This window comes from Aotus nancymaae, unplaced genomic scaffold (genome assembly GCF_030222135.1).
Source record: "Aotus nancymaae isolate 86718 unplaced genomic scaffold, 86718_ANA_hifiasm-v0.15.2.pri h1tg000008l, whole genome shotgun sequence".
Classification (NCBI taxonomy): domain Eukaryota; kingdom Metazoa; phylum Chordata; class Mammalia; order Primates; family Aotidae; genus Aotus; species Aotus nancymaae.
Window position 1 is genome coordinate 52,966,574 of NW_026988419.1, and position 24,439 is coordinate 52,991,012.

Consider the following 24,439-nt stretch of genomic DNA (forward strand, 5'->3'; position numbering starts at 1 on the left):
AGTGTATTATTCTGTAAATTGTTATAGCATCCTGACTAGCAGCTCTCCATTTCATAGTCCAGGAGAATCAGCATACTTTTTCACCATCATTTTCCTAATGGAGTATTTTATGAAATGTAGGTCCTGGAGGAGTTGGTAACCAACTGCTAGACACTTTATTAGAAAAATAAGGGTTTGTAGCACTAATTCTAATCCAAGGAAATTGAAGCCTTTTTATAATCCTGTGAGATTAATAGATCAGGGGTTGAAAACTGCACAGTTCTAATTTTCTATAAATTAGTCATTTTCTCTCTATTAGTATAAAAAAGATCTAACAGGAAAGGTACTTGATTAAAAAACCAGCCTCATCGCTTGTTACTGAAGTGGTTATGAAGTTTTAAAATCTCTCTAAGCCTAAATTTGCTAGTAAAATCGGAGTAGTGAGACCTTGCAAGGTATCTGTACAGTCCTCTATTAATGAAAATACAGGGTAATTTACTACAACAAGAGCTCAATAATAACCTGGTTTCCATAGATGGAGGCTTCTCTCTGTCTCACCTAACAATTCGGAAATGGTATTACAGCTTACTGGGAGCCCAGTCTACTCCATCTTGTTGCTTACATACTTCTGGTGTGCAATCATTTTTTGCAGGCTTAACTCATTACCACTTACACATTCCAGATTAACAAAACACAGAATGAAAAAAGAAGGAAATACACCTTTCTTTCTAAGGGTATGATCTGGAAGTTATCACTTCTATTCATATCCCATCGGCTGGAGCTCAGTCATTGTAGCCCCAGCTAGCTGCAAGGAATGCTGGGAACTGCTTTCTTTAGCTAGGAAGCTATTTGCAGAGCTCTTACTTCTGGTATTATGAAGATTGGAAAGACAACTAACAGTGCCTACCATAACTACCTGGAGTAGTGCCTTACATGGAATAAATGCTCAGCAAATGACATTCTCATTAAATCATCTGGATGATAATTAGTGGGAAAAGAATAGGTAAGGAGAAATGTTTTACCAACTGTGATTTTAGATCACTCAGAATTAAGGATAGACCTTCCTCGGAAGCTATGTTTGCATTTGAAAATTTGTTCATCTTCTTATAAATTAAAACACAGCTTTCCAAAAATAAGATCTTCTATTCATCTTAAGGAAAATAAGCTGCAGGAGTAATTTTTAAAAGTGTTCTTGTTTTTGTATGTAATAGCTAGTTTCCCTTCCAGCTCAGGAAACTCAATAGATGTAGAAGGAACCATGCTTGGTAAAAAAGGAAAGATACAAAGTAAACTGTTACTTATTTTTAATGTAGAAATTCTTTTGTTGCACAGTTGTAAATTCTGTAATCATAATTTTTCTCCCGTCTACTCTTTCCATGGATTCAGTTTCAAGCTTTTAGCAATAATTTGTATTTACATACATGGGATTGCACTTATTGATCTGTTTTCATCTTTCTTGGTTTGGTTTGTTTCCTGAGGATGTTTACAGTAACATGCTGAACTTGGACAGTTGCATTCCAGGGAAAGTAGTTTATACTGAGCCCCATTCATGATAACCTTGCCTAGGACATTCTTACATTTCATAGACCACAACTCCAGGTTGTCAGTCCCTCATGTGATTTGTCAGACCACACTGCTACCCAGCTGGCAGCCCGAGAGGGTTCAGTTGGCACTGCTCTTTGCAACATGATGGGTAAACATGATACCAGCTATATTAGTTTGCCTGGGCAGCCGTAACAAAATACCACAGACTTGCTTAACAAATTTCTCATAGTTCTGAAGTCTGAGAAGTCCAAGAACAAGTCTGCAGCCAATTCAGTTTCTGGCAAGGGCTCTTGGCTCACGGATGCCCCCTTCTCACTGTATCCTCTGATGTTAAGAAGAGAGAGCTCTGATATCTCTTTCTCTCCTTATAAGGGAACTAGCCCTATTAGATTAGGGCCCACCTTTATTACTTCATTTGATCTTTATCACCTCCTCACCTGGCTTCCTGGCCTAAATACAAATACAGTCACATTGGTGGTTAGGACTTTAAAATTTAAATTATGGAGGTAAGCAGGACATAAATACTCAGCCTATAACACTGGTCTTTCTTTTATTTATTACTCACAAAGAGTGAGTATTTTTTCTGTTATTTTCCCTGTGCCATTCTGGGCAACCTGCCTAAAATTTCCTATGGTGGAAGATTGTGCCACTGGATTCCTAAACTCTCTTTTTCTAATGAGACCTTTGGTTTAATGTCAGTGTTTGGACCCACAGAATACCTTGGGAGTTATAAGATGTTAAGAAATTAAAATAAAATGATATTTGTAGAGCACTTTACACTTTTCTTGCTTACATTATTTCTTTAATCCTTATGGTAATTTGATGAGAATGATTGGGATGTTGCATTGGCTCGATTTTATATATTAGAAAATTGAAGTTTGGAATGTTCACTGATTTCTCTAAGGTCTCAGGACTAACAGTTGATCAACACTGGGACTCCATTCCAGGCCTTCAAATTTCTAAATTACATTTGACCAAATATGAGCTGAATTTGGCTCTGGAGTCACTAAAAATTTGGTTTCAATCCAACTTCTGTCACTTATTAACAGTAACTGGGAAAGTTACTTAACTCACTAAAATCCTCAGTCTTCTCTGTGAGATGCAAATAATAAAGTCCACTTTATAGTGTTCTAATGAAAATCAAATTATATAATGTGTAGAAATAACTTAGCAAAGCATCTGCTACATAGAAAATTGTTCAAAATCGTTGGTTATTATTTTCAAGCACATATCAAATCCTATTCATTGACTTTAACTCTGAATTTATGTTTTATTGGACTTTAGAATAAAGTATTATTTAAATTATATGACCTATGGACAGATCTCTAAATGCTTTACAAATTTGTAAGTGTTATAAAATTTATAATATGGATTTTATTGAGATATGAGCATCTTAATTGTCAACATCTGTCTCTTTGTATATATTTATTTATATATTTATTCAGGTATATATTCATGCCTGGTCAAGCAATAGATTAAAGCAGTTAACAATTAGCAGATATAGTAAACAGCTTATATTTTAAGCTATATTTTCAGTTTTATTTTAAGCAAGCCAGTGGGATTTTTTAGTTATCTAACTTTGATATGGTCATTTCATTATCTAGCTTTAGATTGAGGTCATTTTGTTTTCATTAATACAAGAAACTGAGGTCGGTATTCTTAGTTTTTATCTCACACCAGTAAGCCAACAACATTCAGTATATGCTAATAATTATGATGAAAAAATATTAAGGAAGCAAAGATTAAGCTACTTGAAATTTGGTGTACTGAAAAGCCTAATTAATACAATTTTCAGTTTTTCTCCACATTAGCCAGGATTTAATCTCCATCAAAATACATGTTTTTCTATTAGTCTAATTCTATAAACCCAACATAAGAGGTCATTGAGTGGAAGGTACTCTCCTGATGTGCCCATATTTGTCAGGTAATTTAATGTGTATGTCAGGATAAAGTAGCAACACATATTTTAATTTGTTTTGCACTTCATTCCTGATTCTCATATGGATATAATTAGGAAATTTTATACACTTCTAGATTTAATATGTGTGTATGTTTATGGATATGCAAGTAAGAGAATGTTCTTATTCAGATAATTAGTTCTAGTTCAGATTTTACAGAGGAGGTCAAATAAGCTTTTCTCAGGTAGAAGAAACTATACCAAACTAAGAGTTAACACACTTGATGCAAAGTTTATTAGCAATGTAAATGTCATTACCTCTGATTTGTGATCAGCTAGACAAACAGTGAAGGGCCACTGTGACTTTCAAGCTTTAGGAACAGAATCTAATGACCTTAGACAGCAAAAGAACTGTTTCCCATTAGGTATGGAAGTTATTCAGTTCTGACCATCATCATGATTGGCAATTAATAATGCAAATGACTTGTGTTGATCCAAAATGGTTCTCAGTATCTGGGCAGGGCAACTATGACTGTGTATATGAGTGAGGTAGATTGTAACAAAATCGTTTTCATTCTATGCCTCATAGTCTCAGAGTGACTGTACACACATGGACAGGTACCACATCCATTCTCTAATGGTCTTGATTTGGGAGGGCAAGATGAATATTCCTACTACATTAGTTTGCTTTTGTGTATAATCGCTATACTTTTAAGATATGGCTTAAACTGTCGTGTGTACTCAGAAAGGAGAGTTACTTATTACCTTGTACGTAACTCCCTCATTGCCCTTGTAATATATTTGTTTTCTTTTCCCAACTACCTTCTTAAAAGCAGGGACCCTGTCTTAGTTAGGACGAACACAGACACTGGTTCATAGCAGATGCTTAAGAAATATTTGAATGAATGTATAAATGGTTTAGAGCTTCTGAATGGAAGCCTATAGTACTTAAATGTACAACATACATAAATATAAACATTATCCGAAGAATCTCTCAATGTGTATATGGATGCACAAACACACATATACATCCCATGTCCACTAGTTAAGGAAAGTGATTAATGTCTAAGGTGTCTGGCCAACACTAATAGCATATGATTATGTAATTAAGTAATAAGTAATTGAGAAAGAAGGAAAAACCATTTAGAAGTTTATTGATTGCTTAATATGAAAAATGGATATATGTTAGCTTATAAACATTATGAGAGTTAAATATATCCGCCTAAGAAAACTTACAGAAATGCAAACACATTGACATTATTCATAGCCACAGTTTTGGGTTTTTTTGTTTGTTTGTTTTTAGTAAAGATGGCACAAACCACTAAACAATTAGTTTATTCATTGTTTTCCTTACTGTGGCCATAACTAGTATTCGTATTAGCAATTTATTAAAAATACTGATACATAATTATCCAAACTTTTATAAAAAGCAATTATAGTTTTTTTCTGATAAGAGTAAGCAATTTTGCAATTTATAAGGTTTTAACAAACCCTTAAATTAACCTTATTTTTTCCCCAAGATTAGTAATTATAGAGAGGCATAGGTCGAGTTTTCACATTTTCTACCAGAAATATACTGGCACGCACGGGCAATGTTTCTCTTTAAAGTAGATATTGGTACTATATAAATAGAGAATTACAATAATAGTTCTTACAGAAGGAAAGGAACTATATTCATGTACTTTTTGGCATATGCTATTAGAGCAACTTTATGTTTCAGTGTGAGATTTATATATCTGATACATAATCAACTTTATATCAAGTACTCTCATTAGAACTAGAAGTAGCTTTAAATGGAAAAAATATTATTCCACCATCTCAGAAAATAGCTTGGGCTTATTCCTCACTAATTTTGACCTTAAAAAATAAGATCCCTTTAGTACACCAGGGCACCCAGGCCCAGGTGTACTAAAGAGAGCTTATTGTCTCATAGAGGGTTCTAAAGCTTCATGGAGTCTTTTACTCTATTAGTCCAATGTTAGAGGGCTCTTCTCCATGCATAAAGATTCATTTGCAGATAATGATAGTTTCTACTGCCTCAATATATTTTCATATCCAGTTTTCTCCTAGATTCCTTATATATCATCTGAGGAATGCTTAAAGCCATCTGTTAGGAGATTTTCTTCAAACCTTCTCTAGCAAAAGGACTGGTTTTTATCATAACACACTTAAATTAACACCTTGATAGAGGAGGTAAACAGTGCAGCAGAGATTCCTGGAACAAAAAGATCAATTGGACTTACCCTGTGTTTGTTGAACTGCCTGAATTTTATAATCCCATGTGGATATGGGTTTAGAGCTGAGATCCAAACACCTCCTGCTTCCTGGTCTTTTCCCTGAATTATGTTTCTATATTATCAGTATCTCCTTGCTACCAGTTTTCTCTGAAGTCACTGTAGACTATGTTGAATCTATGAATCATGTTCACATTTGTTAGTCATTGAATAAATATTTGTCCAGAACTGGGTGTATGACTGTGCTCTTATATAAAGATGCTCAAAATATAATGCAGTAATAGTGATGTGAATATAGGTATCACAGGAACAAAGTGAAGGAATACTTCATCCAAACTTAGTGAGTTGAAAAGATACTTCCTCTCTTAAAGATGTATAGAAACAGTCAGATTTATGACCATGTAGGCTATGTTAGTGTTAATGACATGATGAAGGTAAAGCTCCATAGGCATGGACACCCCAGCTGTCTAGATTAGGCCACATTCCCAACATCATGCAGTAGATGTGGCTCAGACGCCCTAGCCCTTAGCAAATCTATGTCAAATGAATAAATGGAAAAAAAGTATTTTAAGCAGGAGAGTGATGTGATTCACTTTTGATTTTTAGATATATTGTTCTGGCAGTGGTGTGGGAGTTAGATCTAAAGAGACTGAAACTGGAGTGAAGGAGTCCAGTAATGATGGGAAGAGATGAGGGCCTGAACTAGGGCAGAAGGCAGTCACAGGGATGGACTTGAGACATACTGTACATCTAAGACCTGGTGACTGTGTGGCTGTAGGAAGAAAAGGAGAAGTATGGGGCAAGTGTTACGGCAGAGTTGCCATCATCTAACTTAAAGAATACAAGGAGAGGAGTTATCTAAAGGAAGAAACAAGTTAAAGTTTTTATGCAACATATTATAATTTAAATGTGTTCCAACTTTTACTTTTGAAATGAACCCATGAGGAAATTCTAATAGATTTTTAATGAATATCTTGTAGCACTTTAAAATTTTTAAATATCCCATGGGTATTATACCAGCACTGGATCAAGAATATAAACTAAAAACATGGGTATCACGCTTTAAAAAAATAAAAACAAAAAAAGTCTTTTGAGACTATCGAAACACTTGGGCATAACTACCACTTATTCTTCATGCAGAAATCTTGGTAGAGAGAAAATTGTATTAATTCTTTCCTCCCTTTTGCTTTCTTTTTTTTCTTGATATTCTTCTCCTGGGTCTGGCATTCTGCAGTAAAGTAGACAGAATCAGCTACCACTCCCAGACAAGTGGCCTTTGAAAGCTTCTCCTGTAGGAAGAAAAGCTTTCCAAGGAAAGGAGCAATGCTTTCAGGCCAAGGAGAATTCCAAATAAATAGCATTTCTACTTCTGATTCTCAATCTGGCTTTAACATTTGGTGAGGGGCAAAACAACCCAACCAAAGAAAGCTATTGTTCATTTGAACTTAAAGTTCAAATAATGTTACATTTAATTTGTAATCAGATCATTATAACTATAGTTGAAATATCTAATTCTGGTACAGTGAAGATTTCTAAGAAATCTTGTTTAATTTTTTTCTCACTTTTTAGCACTGCTGTCTTCCTCTTCTACGTGTATGTTTTAGTATCACAGAATGAGTAATTTTATTGCCACATTGCAGAGCAAATTCTCTCAGCCCAAATAAATTTGGCTTTCAGCATGGTTATGGGGCATCCAGTTGGCAATACCCAGCAGGTATCTGGATATACAGAGCTGAGGACTGGAGCAGAGGCCTGAGCTCTGAGAAGCAGTCATTGGCAGAGAGATGATACCGTGAGAGGCGGGGAGACCTTCCAGAGAGGGTAGAGGGCCACCAGCAGAAAACTGATGTTGGCACCTGAACAGTATCAACATACACAGAAACAAAAGAAGAAGGGCAATTCTAAAAAGAGAAAGCAATTTGATTAGAGAGACTAGAGGAGGGCCTGGAGAGAGAAATGTCCTAGAAGGCAAAGCTTCTAGAACTTAAAGAAGGAAGGAGTAAGACAGCAAGTGAAGCAAACAGCTTCTCTCCTTAGGTAAAGCCCTGACTCCCTAACATCCCTCCTTCCTTCCCTAACTCCTCAGAACCTAAGAGAAGGCAGTAGTTAGTTGTTGTTGTGTCCTTACTTATAAATGTTCACAATCTATGCTCTATGAAGGCTATAATTTCTTCGTTGTACAAGTATGACTTCACATTAACTTTGTTAGTATTGCTTCCATCTAGTTTGTTTATAGGCTTTGTGGTTTTTAATGGTCTTTTCCTGTAAGTAGCTATAGTTGATTTGACTGTAATACAAGTTCTTCAATATTCTTTATTTTAGTGGTTACCCAGCAGATTTTATCATTGTTTGCTCAAAAATGGTTTTTAGCCCACTCTGCTCCTTACTCTGGATAAAGCAGATAAATACCTTGCTCAGAGCCAAACAGGAATACTTTAGATTCTGCTTCCATAGACTTTCTACTTTATTTGCACTGACTCCTAAAAATATTGAAAAGGATAAATAGAAAAGTTCATTTAATTGTCTGAGTTCATTTATTGTTCTGAGTAAGAACAATACTCCCTATCTGATCGGTATCACTTCCGATCCATATTTTATCCACAGAAAGGTACAGTTTTGTTTTTCCCCAAATAGATTGTGGTTTAACCTATATTTGCCCTACTGTAAAATGCAGTTTGTGTGCAAAATTCAAACCCCTTAATCCAGGTCTGAGTCATACTTCTATTAAAACACCCTCAAATAGTTAATTTTTATTTGCCCATTCCTCATGGGTAAAGATTTTGTTATGGATGTTAGACAGCATTACGATAAAGGAGTGATTTTAAAAGTCATCTCTCTTGGTTCACAAAGATACAGTTCAGTGTAAAGAGAAAATAAAATAGATATTATAATAATGCTATACTTTTTATCAACTGTATGTCAGAGCTCCTTATTAACCTTATTTTTATGGCATTTTGGTGAGTTTGTTTTTATTCTAGTTCTCATATTCACCGAGACCAAAATGTAAAAAAAATTAAGACTTTTATCCAAAGCCACATAGGCATTAGATCTGAGTAACTTTGGCATTGCTGACACACTACTTGTCTTTTTCCTCTAAGCTTACTTAAAATATTTATGAAGGCCTTGAAAGCCTTCTCATCTTTTTTTTATTTTTCCCTTAGAGTATTGATTTCTATTTTTTTAACTTCAAAAATTCACATCGCACAATTGTTAAAACGTTTGAAAATACTTTTCTTAAATTTAGCTTTTAATCTAAACTTTTTATTTTTTAAAAGACCTAATTTTATAGCACATGATATAGCCAATAAAACAAATATTCATCAACATTGAGCAAAATGATAAATTTTACTTTTGAAAGTTTGTTTTTGAGAAAAACTGAACCTATCCTTGTTTCTTGGTTTTTCTTTTTTTCCTGGTAGCTGCTGGCCTCACAAAGTATCATTAGCATATCTGTTTGGTGTTTTGGGAAAATAAAAATTATACTAATCCTTTCATCCAAGTCTAAGTGCTATTGCTTAAAATTTTTCTTCTGGAATTTTTCATGTGAAGTTCTTGAAGATTGAGAAAAGATAATAATTCAGATCTATTGATAAAGATTAATTGCTGCAAGAGATGTACTGTGAAATGCATATGCAACGTCTGAGAAGACATGTTAGAGGAAATATGAAGTAGCCATTCCTAAGTCACTTTCTTCATCTTTAAAGTATCAACATTTATTAGGTTAACATCAAATACTTGAGAGCGGATTCTTGAAATCATTTACCAAATCTGAATTCTTGCTATAAGATTTGAAATGCCTGAAAATCAAATATAATTGTGGAAATTCAGATACTTTGTTATTTATTAAATGGTCCTGGTAATTTTAATGATAGCCACATATTTTAAACAAATGATTATCTTTGAGAGAGGAATTATAAATGAGAGCCTAATTCAAGAATTCCCTTTTTTCCTGGCTGTTGTTTGCCCTTCTTTTTGGTGGTACTGAAAAAAAAATAGGGTTTAGTGAGAAGGGGAGGCCTGCACAGTCTAGCACACAGGCCTTACACCTTTAGTCTTGTGGTAGTATGGGAAGGTAAAAACCAAAACCCCTGAGTTGGAGGGGTTTTTAGGTCAAAGCTTAGACATGACATTCCCCTCCAAGCTGTGCTCTCCTTCTGTGTTCTTTCTCCATGATAGGCCCCTCCATCTACCCAAGCTGGGAGTCTTGGTGAATAGTACATTGGATATTAGCCCCATCTCTAATCAGTTATCATGTCCTATTGAGTCTATCTCTTTTGTCTGCATTGTTTTCTCATTACAGCCTAACCCTCAGTTCAAATTGTCTCTCAATGGATTACTATAATGCCTTCTACTTGAACTCCTTGGCTCTATCAGCCTCTTTTTTTCTCACCCAGCCTTCACCATAAGCTCCTCTTGCACATAGACATAATTTATTCTCCAACCACTGATGTTCCTAACATGAAGGCCTCATCATGGCATGCCCTTGTTTAAAATCTGTCTTTGACTCTTCACTGCCTTTAGGACAATTCTGAACACATTAAACTGACTTATAGGACTTGAGTTGGTCTGATCCCAGCTTACTTCTCCAAGAACATTTCTTACCCCAGAGAAAACTTTAGTCAATACTGAAAATCTTTCATTTCAGGACACCATTCTTCTTCTGGCTCCAGGTCTGGCTTTATGTGTAGTTTTCTCAAAACATACCTCGATCAGTTCTTCTTCTTCTGTCATATTCCCTTTTGCCTAGGTAAATTCTACTCTTCAAGTTTTCAGTTTAGATTTTACTTTTTCAAGAAAGCCTTACTGGACACCTATGAAAGAATTACGTACCCTTAGCATATCAGTATTTTTCCTATTGCCACATTATCACTCTGTATCTTAAATGCCTGTACGTTCAAGTGAACCCTTCTCAAGGCAGTCAGCTCCATGAAGGCATAGTCTCAAGGTTTCTGGTCCATCATTATGTCCTTAACACCTAGTACAGTATATGGCTTTTAGCCATCATTAAAAGTCAGTTGGATATTTGAATAGATGGATTTTTTTTATTCATAAACATCTGTGAAGGCCAAGTATGATTTTAGAATTCCTAGACACCTCAAAGTTCTGTGCCAGAATATGGAAACATAAAGTGGCTCCTGGCCCACCTCTTGCCCTGTTCAACAAGAAGGTGGACACCTAGTTCTGACTGCCAACCTCCAACTACATTTTCTGAAAATAGCCATTTTGAGGCTACTCCCAGGCCCACACAGGTGTTGTCAGAAAAGGAAGGGATATGGAAAAGAGACCTACACAGGACTTGGAAGTAGTCCCAGGGCCAATAAGGCATGGACTTAAAGAATCCCAGGAACCCAGGATGTGGTCTAGAAGGAGTGTGGGGGAAGGTATAGACAATGTGGGCCGATCCTTTAGGCCTACGGACTGGGTAGGAGTATGGCCAGAGAGGGTTGTGTCTACGAGCCCTACTCCAAGCAGGAGATGATCTGCGTTTGTTCTAGAGTTTGCACTCCTAGTGTATATTTGTAAAAGTATAGCATTAAAAAAACTGTCTAATATTTTATTTGTAAAACCCCATCTGAAAATATGAATAGAACTTAAAGGTTGTAACTAACCTTTTAATTGTTTGTATTTCAAGACCACATGACTCTCTGCTCTGTTGTGTTCTGGGAAGCAGTTTCAAGTACTGTTTAAGAGCACAGTGTTTAAAGCCAAAACACAGGGGTATGAGTTGTGAGCTCGTTTTTGTTCTCAATTGTCCCTCTGCTGGCTATGAAGCCCTTGGCAGAGTGCTTCATCTGCTGAATAGAGGTAATCTTCTTTCGGGCTTGTAGCGAAAGTACGTGACGTTAAAGTCTTTAAAAAGCTTAGCTCAAGTAAATGCTCAATAGATCACAGGGCTGTCATCATCATCATAATCACTGTCATTATTTTTACAGCTGTTATTTCTCATTGTCCATAACTGTTGTGATGACCTTGGGCAAGTCATATAACCTCTCAGAACCTCAATTTCTTCCTCCATAAAATGAGATGTTTGGAGCAGAGAATAACGAAGATTTTGTCCAGTTAAAAATAAGGACTTTCAGGAGTTCTTTCTCTTTCAGTTTACACTGAACTTGAACTTGACCCCACAAGCTATGTTTAAATTGTTAATGGAAGTTAGCTACTATGCATGTAGTATCACTATATATTCTACTTTTATCAAAGTTGGTATGCAATCACTGAAGAAACCTGGATTAAATATTTAGTTTATGAAACAAGTATGTAGTTTATGAAACAAGTATTTGCTTTATAGAAAGATCCATTGTAGAGTCCCTTTTACTCGCAGGCTCTTCTAGTACATTAAAAATAAAATTTGATTTTAAAAAAGATATTTGGTTTGCCTGAAACTTTTCAGAAACATATGCAGACATTTTTAATCCTTTGAATCACAGAATCCTTTGTGAATTGATTAACTCTGATTCCTCTCTCTGAGTAACGAGCATGGTTGCAAATATTTGCATACAACTCCTGGAGAGGGGGTGGTCCATGGATCCTAATTTAAGAATCCCTGGCATAAAGCCAAAATAAAAAGAAAGCCAATAAAAATGGAATATGCTGTGGATATTGTAGGCATTTCTAAATACCAGTCTCCAAACACCTGGCTCTCTTCAGAATCCGAGAAACAAAGAGAGAACTAATATTTATTGAGCTCACACTGTGCTGGACACTGTGTTAAGCACTAAGTGTCCTTCCCCTTCCAAATCTAAGAAAGACAGGTATTATTTCTGATGAGAAAACTGAGGCTCACAGAATAAGCACTTCTCCAAAGTCTTTTCACTATTAAATGGTAAAAGCAAAATTTGAACTGAGGTCTAGCTCTAAGGCTACATACACGATGATAAAAAACCCTAAATTCCTTCACATTTATTCCCAAGCTCCCAAATCTTTATTAAAGAATAGATCACAGAAATGTATAGATTTTTCTTCTTAGTGAACTCACAAAGGAAATCCCAAAATCAGTTTCCTGTTGAGAGCCAGTCCTTTCCCTCTCCCATGTTCTGTGCCATCAGAGCTGGGAGGACTTGCAGGAGTGATATGTCAGTGTTGGGATGGGGTGGGGCAGCAGAGAGCTGAGGGATGAGGGACTCTCTTGGCTGGACATGATTCAAAAGTTCTGATCCTCTACGTGCCCCAGTAAAGTTTTCCGGCTGGCATCTGTGTTAAAGAGTTGTCAGCTGGGAGCAGAGAAGTGGCCAGTCAGCTTCAGAAAACCTCATTTGCCAAGTCTCACATGAGAATAGTGAAGACAGGCTCCATTTGGGAAAGACCTGCTTCTAGAAAGATTTATTACATAGGGGTCATGTTGCATAACATGGGCTATGTTCAGGATATTCAACTCCTCCTTGATTCATTCACATTTTATAAGACAGCTAGTTAATCTCTTCAAAAAGGAGGGACTAAATGGGGAAATAAATGAAGGGCCTGATATGAATGACAGAACAACCCAAGTCTTATTGGAATTCTTTCTTGGACTATGTCTATAGCCTGGGTGCTATAAGCCAATATGGAGCTTTCTTCATAAACAGCATGACCCAATGCTGTGCAGAAAGCACTGTGCTTTGCACACTTAAAGACCTTATATATTAAGATAAGTTCTGTTGTCCTCATGTTCTAACCTGTCAAAACAGAACATTCATGGTGATTTGGGAATATACTCACAAATACATTTTTGGTTTCAAGTCATTTTAAGATATGCTATCTTATCACCTCAGCCTTCACGTGTCCTAGAAAATTATGCTGTTTTCACAGTGATATTAAAGGCACTGTGAGATTTGGTATTTGATTTAGATTTTGCTCATGATTTCCCACATGATATATAACTGCTTCATAAAGTTACTTGCTGTGAAGTATTTCAGACCTTTATTCAGCAGTAATGAGGAAGATACTACTTAAAAATGTTTAAGAGTAAAATATGCATATTTAGGAGTAACTGATATCTGACATGCATTTTTTTCTCATATGCTATGGATGGTGCAAAAGATATTTACTAGTGTAAAGATGATACCTCCTTATATCAGCAAGGCAGCAAAACATAGTGATAAAAGTATGGACTCCAGAGCCAAACTATGTGTGTTTGAACCCCAGCTCTGATGCTTGTCTGCTTCAGGACCTTGGGCAAGATACTGCATCTTTGTGTGCCCTGTTTCCTCATCTAGAGAATGCAGATAATAGCAAGTTCTTCCTTTATTGTGTTAATTTGAAAACTGGGTGGATTCATATATATAAGTGCTTAGAACAGTGTTAGTGCATAATAAATGTTATGTAAGTGTTAGACATTGTTTTACAAATGTGTAAAGATGACTAATAAACTCTAGGTGTTAGATGGTTTAAAAAATAACAGTTTATCCTCAGTTTAAGCTCTAACTAGGACCTCTGCCATTCTGTCTTCTTATAGCAAATCTGCATATCAATTAATGGCTTCAGTGACATCTGTGGGCTGAGGATCCTCATGTACCTGTAAATGGAAATGTGTACTAAGTTTGATAGATTTCAGTTTGACAGATTGAATAAATACCATTTCTCACCCATACCCAACATATTTTTGCCAAACGTATGTCAGCCCTACTGCGATAATGAAATACCACCGTACCATAAATGTTGCTAACATCATAACAGCTTTGAATATGATCAGTGAATACTGAGGGAAAAAATAACAAGAATACTATGTGAGAAGTCCTTGAAACTATTTGATGCTAAAATAGTATCTTCACATTCGAAAGTGCTGGAAACATGTGGTCATTCATTCACTCAAAATATGTCTTGAGTACCTACTATGAGCCTGGCACTGCTCTAGAAACTGGGAATATAGTCATTGCCTTTGTGGAGATTATATTTTAGTAAGAGGAGATAATGAACAAGTCAACAAGTAAAAGATGGTCATTTTAGAGACAAGTAAGTGCCATGAAGTAAAGAAAACAGAGCAGTGTAATAGAGGGAGGGGCTCACTGAGGAGGTAGTAACTGAGCTGAGGCACAACTGAAATGGGAGCAGGGAGTTTCATGCTGAGAGAACAGCAAAGGCAAAAGCCTGCGATAGAGTGAATGTGATGTGTTTGGGAAAGAGGGAGGAAGGAAGCTTAGATCTTGGGGGCTGGGGAGCAGAGGCAGTACTTGGTGAAGTTTTGGAAGCAGGCAGGGGCTTAATTAAATGCATGGTGACTGTAGGCCATGGCAAGGGGGCTAATTTTAATCCAGGTGCTGTGGGAAGCTGTTGCACTGGAGTGACATGATCAGATTTGTATTTTTAAATAGTTTGCTTGGCTGCTGTGTCAGAACCGAATGAGCATAAGGGGTCCCAGAAAGATCCCTTAACAGCCATAAGCTGTAGTACAGACAAATGCTGGTGTCTCAGACTAGTATCTGACAGTGACATGGAAGGAAATGGGAAGATTTGCAGTCTGTGTTGGAGGTGGAAACAACAGGACTTGCCAATAGTCTAAATGTAGGTGGGAGCTAAAGGAGGAATCAAAGAATCCCATATTTTAAGGTCTCGTTCAAGTCTTGCCTTCACAGTGAAACTTTCCCCACCTCTTCTAACCCACTTTTTTCTCTCCTTTGATCGCAGTGGTTGGTGAGCTGACAATATGTGCAAGGCATTGTTCCTGGTGCTTAGAATACATTAGTGAATGAAACAAAGCTCTCTGCCCTGTGGATGTTATGTTCTGTCCTGTACCACTTCTATATCTGTGCCTCTAATTTACACTAAATTTTATGTGTCTGTTTAGTCTCTAATTGTATTGGATATATTATTTTTGTTCTCTAAATAGACAAGCACCTTTAGGACCAGTGACCACACTTTTCAATTTACCATAACATCTAGCTCAGTGATGGTGGAAGCAAAAGTAACAGTTTAAATATGTTCTTTTCATCCCCACAGATAGCTTGTTTATAGGTTTGCCTGCTGCTTTAAATAAGTAAACTCGTGAAAATCCAAAATTGCAATTCAGATGATTAGAAGGGCCATAATTTTTTCATTAAAAAAGATTGTGGGTTGGGTTCAGTGGCTTATGCCTGTAATCCCAGCACTTTGGGAGGCCAAGGCAGGTGGATCACTTGAGGTCAGGAGTTTGAGACCAGCCTGACCAACATGGCGAAAGTCCTTCTCTACTAAAAATACAAAATTAGCCTGGTGTGGTGGTGAGCACCTGTAATCCCAGCTGCTCAGGAGGCTGAGGCAGGAGAATCGCTTGAACCCAGGAGGTGGAGGTTGCAGTGAGCCAGAGATCGTGCCACTGCACTCCAGCCTGGGTGACAGAGTGAGACGATGTCTCAAAAAAAAAAAAAAGATTATGTACTCATTCAAGAGTTACTCTAAAATAACAGCTGCCCTCCCCCAATGAATGTAATTAAAAATTTGTAAACAAGTCATTATACATTTGTCAGGGGAATTTGGATGAAGGAACTGAAGCTGAGGAATCAGAGGCGGTAGTCCATTTTAAATTAATCCAAAATGAAGACATGGAAACTATAATTTAGAATTGTAAAAAGAAAATAATTTCTGATTTCTAAAAATTCAAATATGTGCACTTTATACGGGACTTCCATTTTCTACATTTACAATTTATAATCAACAGTTATAAATCCTTTAACCAGGTCACGTTCATCCTGGCAATGAAAAGTAACGATTGGAATACACGACTAAGTTGGCTTCAGGTTATGACTTTCTGAGTATGTCTTAAAATACTAACAAGAAAACAAAAGTCATGGATTTGTGTTTTGCAAGGAAGACAGTATCTTCACAAACACTCATAGGCTATTGACTCCTTTTCAAGACCGCTTATAGTAGGATTGGCGCTGAGGTGCTATTGCTAATGCAATGCTGTGTCTTACACAGCTGTGCTGCAGGTTAATTAAGCTTTTGAGGGCTATCCCTGGAATTATTATTTCCATGAAAAATGCTGCTGGATTCTAGAATACTGACTTTAAAACAAAATTAGGAACTTACTTCATTTATAAGAGGTCTTCAACTTGTTTCTGTAATTCTCATAATCCATGTACTCTTTGAAGATGATCATAATTATCATGAGCAATAAAACCTTTAATCAGGTAGTATGCAGCAGCACAGGTCTTATGTTAAAAACACATTACCTCTTTCTTTCATTCCCCTTACCTCTTTCATTCACTCAATACATTCATTAAGTGCCTTCTCTGGGCAGGGCCCTAGACAAACAGCAGTAAATCAAGTCTGGAGCCGGAAGAGCTTAGAGCTCTTTGGGGAAGAAGACACATGCACAAGTAATACACAATGAACAATCTTAAGTACTGTAGCGGAGATGAAAATAAAATGCATTCAGGTTCAGAGGAAAGCAAAATTCTTTCTTCTGAAAAAAGAGGGAAGGCTTCCTGGAAGAGATGGCATTTAAAGTGCCACTTGAAAATGGAGAGAATTTTAAAGGAGACAAGAGAAAAGCATCCTGGAAGGCATGACAGTATAAAAAAAGTGATAGAACACAGAAAGTGTGTATTAGAAGAACCAGCTAGTGCTTCATGCAGGCAACATTTCTGGAGCAACTACCAAGTGTAAGGCACTGCCTATGAGGCCAGAGAAGAAAAGAAAAATAAGATGTGGGCCCTGCCCTGAGGGAGAATTTGGTTTAATAAATCTTATAAAGTGTGAGAAAACAGTTTCCACTTAAGTTTGAGGATGGTGGTGGATGCTGAACTGCAGCATTGGAATTGGAATCTATGGTGATGTTGATAATAATGCATGCTCATCATTCACTAAATCCTTCAGTGTTCTAGGCACCATGGTAAGAATTTACGTGTATTATTTCCTTCAGAGCTCCTCATGAGATATGACTGCTGTTTTATTCCTACTTGTCAGCTGAGAAAATTGGGGTTAAGTCAAGTACTTTATGTAATGTTTCCCAGCTGGTAAGTAGCAAAGTAGAGATTTAAACTCGTGTATAGTATTACAGAACCTGTAACTCACTTAGGGGAGCCATAGGAGACGTTTGAGTACAGTAATGACTGATTTGAGCTGTTCTTCTTAAGAATTCATTTGACTACAAGGGGAATGCAATGATTAAGGAATTATGTTGTGAACAGCTAATGAGGACCTAAATGAAGGTAATGATAATGGGTATGAAAAAGGAAAGGAGGTGACAGATGTCATAGATTACTAACTGGATTCAGGGACAAGGAAGAGGGAGAAATCAAATACAGCTTCAAGTTTTAGAGTCTGCCTGTGATGAAGTAAAGACCAGCAGAGAAGAAATATCCTTTAGGGAGTGAGGTGAGGGGATGGGGGCAGGGAGGCTGGGATAAGTAGTTTAATTTTGTGCAAGTTGAACTTGAAGTGCCAGTGGGATACACATGGGAGGGAAAATGCAAAAGTTGAGGTTAGAAATACAAAAGTTGATCTTGGAAAAGAGGTGATTTAGAAAGATTGTATTCTACCAATGGTAGAGAGGTTGAGGAGGACTGATAGAGGCCTTCAGAACCCTAGTTTTATTTTGCTAGAGAAATCATAAGCCAGATTACAGTGTTTATGAAGTGAGGGGATAGTAAAAAATAAAACAAAGGAAATATCGCCTACTCTAAAAGAAGTTAAATGGTAAGAGCAAGTAGTTGGTAGACTAAGAGGCTAACAAGAATGAAGCAAGTTTTGTTTCCTTAAGAATGGGCTGACTAAAGAAAGATGGTGTTTGATAGGGTAAGTTCTTATAGACAAGGTGAGGCTGCATTAACTAACTCAAGGTGATGACTTAGCTGAGTGATGCCTGGTGCCTCCTTTGGATCCATCCAAACTCTTCTCGTCTTTTAGATAACCACTTAAATGTCACCTCTCTGCAGAGCCTTTGTCTCTCCTGTAGTTTTCCCCATAGAGACTTAAGTGTTTCTTATCCAATTCTCCCACAGCTCTTAGTACATACCTGCACTATGGACCAGTGGTTCTCAAACATCAGCATGTTTCAGGTCATTTGGGGGGCTGGCTAAAACACAAATTACTGGGCCCCATCCCCAGCATTTAGGATTCTGCAGATCTGGAGTGAGGCCTCAGAATTTGCTTTTCTAACAAGTTCTCAGGTGATGCTGATGCTGCTGGTCTGAGGACCACACTTTGTGTACTACTGAACTAAACTGAAAGTATGTGAGAGGTACAAATAAAGAGTTTGGGAGTTCAAGGATGCACTAGTAGTCCAGACTTAGAAATGTTCTAGAAAAATACTCCAAGAAATCAGTCATGATTTAACAGCAGGCAAGAAAGAGTAAAATACTTCGCTTAGCTTCATGAAATAAAAATACTTTGAAGAGGTCATCAGCATAATCTCTACAGAACAGAGGTTTCTTAGGGGAGAGCTATCATAGATGAAGCTTTTTTTTTAAATGAAAACAACAGCCATGACTATAATTTTACTGTAATCATGAGGAATGCCCAATTGTTATTTGAGGGGAAATAAGTATATAGCCAGCATACTATTTTTCATTTAGAATAGTATTTTGTTATTATTCATAACTGAGATCACTGAGACTGGAAAAATGTACCATTTCTAAGAGCTGGTTTTATAATTACCATTTTGTTTGCTGCATCTAATTATTCATGTAGGTTTACCTGTCTCTGACAGTTACTGTGCAAATCTGACATAAGCAGATATACTAAATCTCAGAATTTGGATAAGTATAATTTTTTTGGTACGTCACTAAAGTGTTGGCTGTGGTTAGCAAATGTGCTAAGTTGCACAACCAAAGGTCCAAAATCCTTCCTGACATTTGCAGGTATCAGTCATTTCAAGTTTCTTTTATTCATTCAAATGCCCACTAAGCTAACTCATCAGTGTCAATGACAATCAGCTTAGCATAAGCAAAACAAACATTCAGTCATAGCCACACTGTATAACATGGATATATCAGATGCTGTATTCTGATAATATAGTCAGATGCCACTAGATGCAAAGTTAAATTAATTAGATATGAGAGTAAATAATAAATCATTTTTGTTCCAAGCCTGTATAACTTTAATTTTACCATGATAATACCCCATATAACTGAAATTAGGTTTTTGAGTTGAGATGCATAAACCTCTCTATTAATTTTATCAGTATCAAATTGACATCTACTTTAGTCTTTTTGAATATATGAATCTTTATTTAAAACCTAAAAATCCATGGGAAAGGAAACAAATTCTTCAGGCCTAATAGTATGCAAATAAATTATTCTTGTCTAACAGAATATAAATAAAGTTTATCAAGAGAACACATTCCTTTTTGAAATAAAAAGCAATTTTAAAAGATTTAGTTGCCTACCTAAGGGGGAATAATCCCTTGACATATAAGTGATACTGAAAATTCCAAATTGTTATGATAAGTAGATATTTTGAGAGAATTGAATTGCTTTGTTAGAAGGGAAATGTGGTGTCAGTTTTCTTCGTTTCTATTTTACCATGATAGAGTGGTAGTTTTTGAGTAGCTGGGAGATACTTAGAAAAATTACGTGAAAGAAAGCCACTTGTCAGTCTTTTAGGATATATTTGGTTCTCTGTCATCAGAAGGTAGTCTGCCCTCTCCCTGGAATCAAGTTGCAAACACTACCCTCAATAGTAATTAGAGCTAAGCGACAATTACAGGACATAGGATTTGTTCAGAGGCACTGCCTGCCGGCGGTTTCCTAGCACCACATTTCACAGGAGCACCAGGTTGAAATGATGGAATTATTTACCTTTAAATGTAATACCTCATACAATGCTCAAATGCAGAAGTGAACGTGGACTTTAACCTTAGAAACAAAGGTAAGCACTGCTAATTAACCCACATTTACACCTTAAGAAACTTTCTCATGAAGTATGTGACAAAAATATAAAACAGTTCAAATGAACTTCAGAAAAAGTATCAGAATTAAGACAAATAGAATTTGCTAGTTGTGCAACTCCTTTGTCTAATACTATCTTGATTTTCCTAGCCTGTTTGTATTTCAGTTGTACTTTTGAGCCACTGTGCTAACTATAATGACGAGGTGACTGATTTCCCACATTTCTTTAATCTTTATGAGCTACTGTTCCCTTTTCTTTCAAAGTTTGTGTCAGAATAACTAGTAGGTAAAAATGAGATTCATGTCAATCCAAGTATGTTAGAACACTCTCTCCTTTTTATCTTCTCTTCAGAAAGTATGTTTAAGCTGATGATTATACGTGTCCAAGAATCCACATTCAGATTGACAGAATAGTGGCTGGTAGCCTGTAATCAAATTGAGTGACGTGGGTGATTTGCACTCTTGTCACATGATTTTTATGATAGGCACCATTTCAAGTGTTAACGTTCCATCTAGTTCACGTCAAAGCTCAATGGTTTCATGTTTGTTTAGACCCTTGGGCATAGAAATCTCTCTGGAAACCAGGTAAGTTTAGCTCCTCAAGAGGGAGTATTGTCTGTTATCAAGAGTAGGTATAATTTGTATGTATACAATAGGTATTTGTGAAGTTCTTATTTCTATTTTAATGTTATCACTTTATTTTCCCCATCTTTTATTTCCCCCACCTTACTCCCCACCTAAGAAATCCTTTTTTTTTTTTTCAATTTTTCCATTTGTAAATCATGAATAAATACATTATTAGGGAAGTATTAGGAAAGGACTTAGGAACTCTTGGCACCAGGAAGATATTTTTATCTCATAGTCTTCAGGGGGATTTCAGGTGGTTTGGAAAATATTGAAAGAGCATTGACTTCTTTTATTCTGTCCTATTCATCGGTCAGAGGTGCAAACACTGAGAGTTCAAGGGACTTGCAAAAAATGAATAGGTTAAGCCAAAGTGCATTAATTTTTCCAAGGTCCTTGAGACACTGATTTGTGACCTCTTCGCAAATAATGTTGCTCAGTATAGTTATTACATACCTGATTTAGGGAGAATTTTTTTTGTAGTGCTAGATTCATCATTGCCTTCATTTTCTATGTTTGATTTTCTTAGAATTATTTATCATTAAGCATCATTTTCTTCATCAGAAAAACATGGGATGATCATAAGCCATGTAGAGTTTACACAAGGACTTATTGTGGTATGTATAAAATACATGTAAAGAGCTACTTAATATATGTAAAAGCACCTTGTGCTCTCCAATAAAATGGTATAGTATTTGTAGAAAGCAGAACACAATGATGAATTTCTGTAAAAATATACCATAAAATTCTATGGTGCACTTAAGTTTCTAACTTGTCCCACTCCTTCACATGCATGACAGATACCCTCGTGGGAGCACGTAATGAAAACAATCCTCAGTTGTTACAACTAGCATGACTACTGGAGACACAACTAGAGATATGGCCTAATTTAATTGTTAAATCTTGTCACAGGGACAAACCTGTCCTGATCCTAGAATAATCTTGCTATCAACTTTTTGATTCATAGAAGCAAATATTAAAAACAAAACTAATACAGTATAGTTGCAACATAAGGCAAACGAAAAATTTTCTGAATGCTTTGTAGTTCCCTGGAAGTATTACAGTGGGAGCCAGAGACCAAGGAGACACACAGATAGGGACACACATGTACAGAAACAGAGACAGAGACAGAGATGTCAATACATGAGGCACAGGAGATGAGAGCAGCAGAAAAGACAGGTGAGAAAGTAGGAGACTACAGAAACAGTTATTAGGAGAGGTAGAGAAAGAGGGTGTTAGAGAAAAAGAAACAGTTACAAGTCAAAGTTTGGAAAGTTGTAGAGATTGTGCAATTTTGGAACTTTGGGTTTTGCATTTCTATTAGCAGGAATCATACTTTCTCAAGTTAAATGCATTGAATACCAGGTCCATTTTTGAGAATTGTTTACTTTCCTTGGTGTCTTTTAAAGCAAAAGGAGCTTAACAGTGTTTGAAGTTCAGAAGAGACCAAGAGTTAAAACAAATGTTTTTGAAGAAAATTTTCCTTTCCTTTGTTGCCTCATAAAGCAAATCATTGAAAAGGAAAATAATGAGTGCTGTGATGAAATGCTCTACTTTCAATAGTACTCCTTATGAAAAAGTTATCATGGCTTTGACTTCTGGTGTTCATTGCTGGGATAGGAGGGAATCATTTAGGAAGCCAAAATGAAATTCCATATAAAGAATATTATTCAGGTTTAAAAAGAAGATCCTACCATTTGCAACAACATGATTGAGACTGGAAGACTTCATGTTAAATAAAATAAGCCAGAAAAAAAAACACTTCATGATCTCTCTTATATATAGAAATTTTTTTAATGTCAAATATATAGAAACAGAGAATAGAATGGTGGCTATCAGAGTGTGGGGAAGAGGGGAACATGAGGAGATGTAGGCCAATATAGGCAAAGGGTAGAAAGTTGTAATTATACAGAATGACTATATCTAGAGATCTAAGGTACAGCATGAGGACTGTAGTTAATATTGTTTTGTATATTAGAAAATTTCTAAGAGTGGATTTTAGGTACTCTTACCACACACACGAGTAACCACGTGACATAATGGATGTATGTCAAATTGCTTTACCATAGTAATCATTTCACTATATATATGTGCATCAAAATATCACATTGTATATAGTAAATTTTATATGATATTAAAAAAAGAAACTGACAGTCAAATCGTAAAGTAAAAATTTTGATGACTATGTTAAAAAAGAAGACAGTGTGGCGATTCCTCAAGGACCTAGAAATAGAAATTCCATTTGACCCAACAATCCCATTACTGGGTATATATCCAAAGGATTATAAATCATTCTACTATAAGGACACATGCACATGAATGTTCACTGCAGCACAGTTTACAATAGCAAAGACCTGGAACTAACTCAAATGCCCATCGATGATAGACTGGACAGGGAAAATGTGGCACATATACACCACGGAATATTATGCAGCCATCAAAAACAATGAGTTCATGTCCTTTGTAGGGACATGGATGAACCTAGAAACCATCATTCTCAGCAAACTAACACAAGAGCAGAAAATCAAACACCGCATGTTCTCACTCATAGGCAGGTGTTTAACAATGAGAACACATGGACACAGGGAGGGAAGCACTATACACTGGGGTCTGTTGGGAGGAAATAGGGGAGGGACAGCGGGGGGTGAGGAGGTGGGGAGAGATAGCATGGGGAGAAATGCCAGATATAGGTGAAGGGGAGGAAGGCAGCAAATCACACTGCCACATGTGTACCTATGCAACAATCTTGCATGTTCTTCACATGTACCCCAAAACCTAAAATGCAATAAAAAAAATAAAATAATAAAATAAAAATAAAAAAAAAAGAAAAGGCAGAAAAAAAAGAAATTTCACATAAGAAAATCTGGTACAAAGTCAGTATAATAGCACAAGAGTAACATGATGCACAGGGACGGGGCAGTCATTTATGGTGAAACCCTTCACGTGCAGAAAATGCTTAGGTGTTCATTGGAGATGTTCTGTACGTGGCTAGTGCTCCAGAAGCTGCCTACCTGACCGAAGCAAGGAGCATCAGTTTCTAGTATGTCAGGATAATGGCAGAGTTTCAAGAAGCCAGCCTACAGGCATTCCCTGGGTCACAGGACACGTCATGTGAGCTCACATTGTCTTCCGGTCATCCACAGGAGTGTTTGAAGGAGTTAGATGCCCTGCTTAACTAGATTGTTCCTGCTTGTGCAGTTTTGCTCTACTCTACTTCATTTTATACAGATTTTTGTCATACACTGAGGAGGAGAAAGGGAATAACATCATTTTAGGAGTAAGATACTAAGAAATTTCAAATAAGGAATTGGTACTAACTCTAGTCCACTTTGCAAAACTAAGAAAAAACTCACTGCTCTTTCTTCCCTCTCCAGATC

The 24,439-nt window shown here is 36.5% G+C and overlaps 1 protein-coding gene across 5 annotated transcripts in view; it reads left to right on the plus strand.

Moving 5' to 3' along the window:
- ZNF385B (zinc finger protein 385B) overlaps nucleotides 1-24,439 on the plus strand; it is a 401,366-nt gene that overhangs the window by 257,923 nt on the left and 119,004 nt on the right. Inside the window, exon 1 of one of the 5 annotated variants that reach the window (XM_012471458.3) lies at nucleotides 20,139-20,418. The exons of 3 other annotated variants lie outside the window; for them this stretch is intronic. The gene's annotated coding sequence lies outside the window, so the exon portion shown is untranslated. Of the gene's footprint in view, nucleotides 1-20,138; nucleotides 20,419-20,713; nucleotides 21,024-24,439 lie in introns of those variants that run through there. One more of the 5 variants, XM_012471460.3, reaches the window with a different exon arrangement.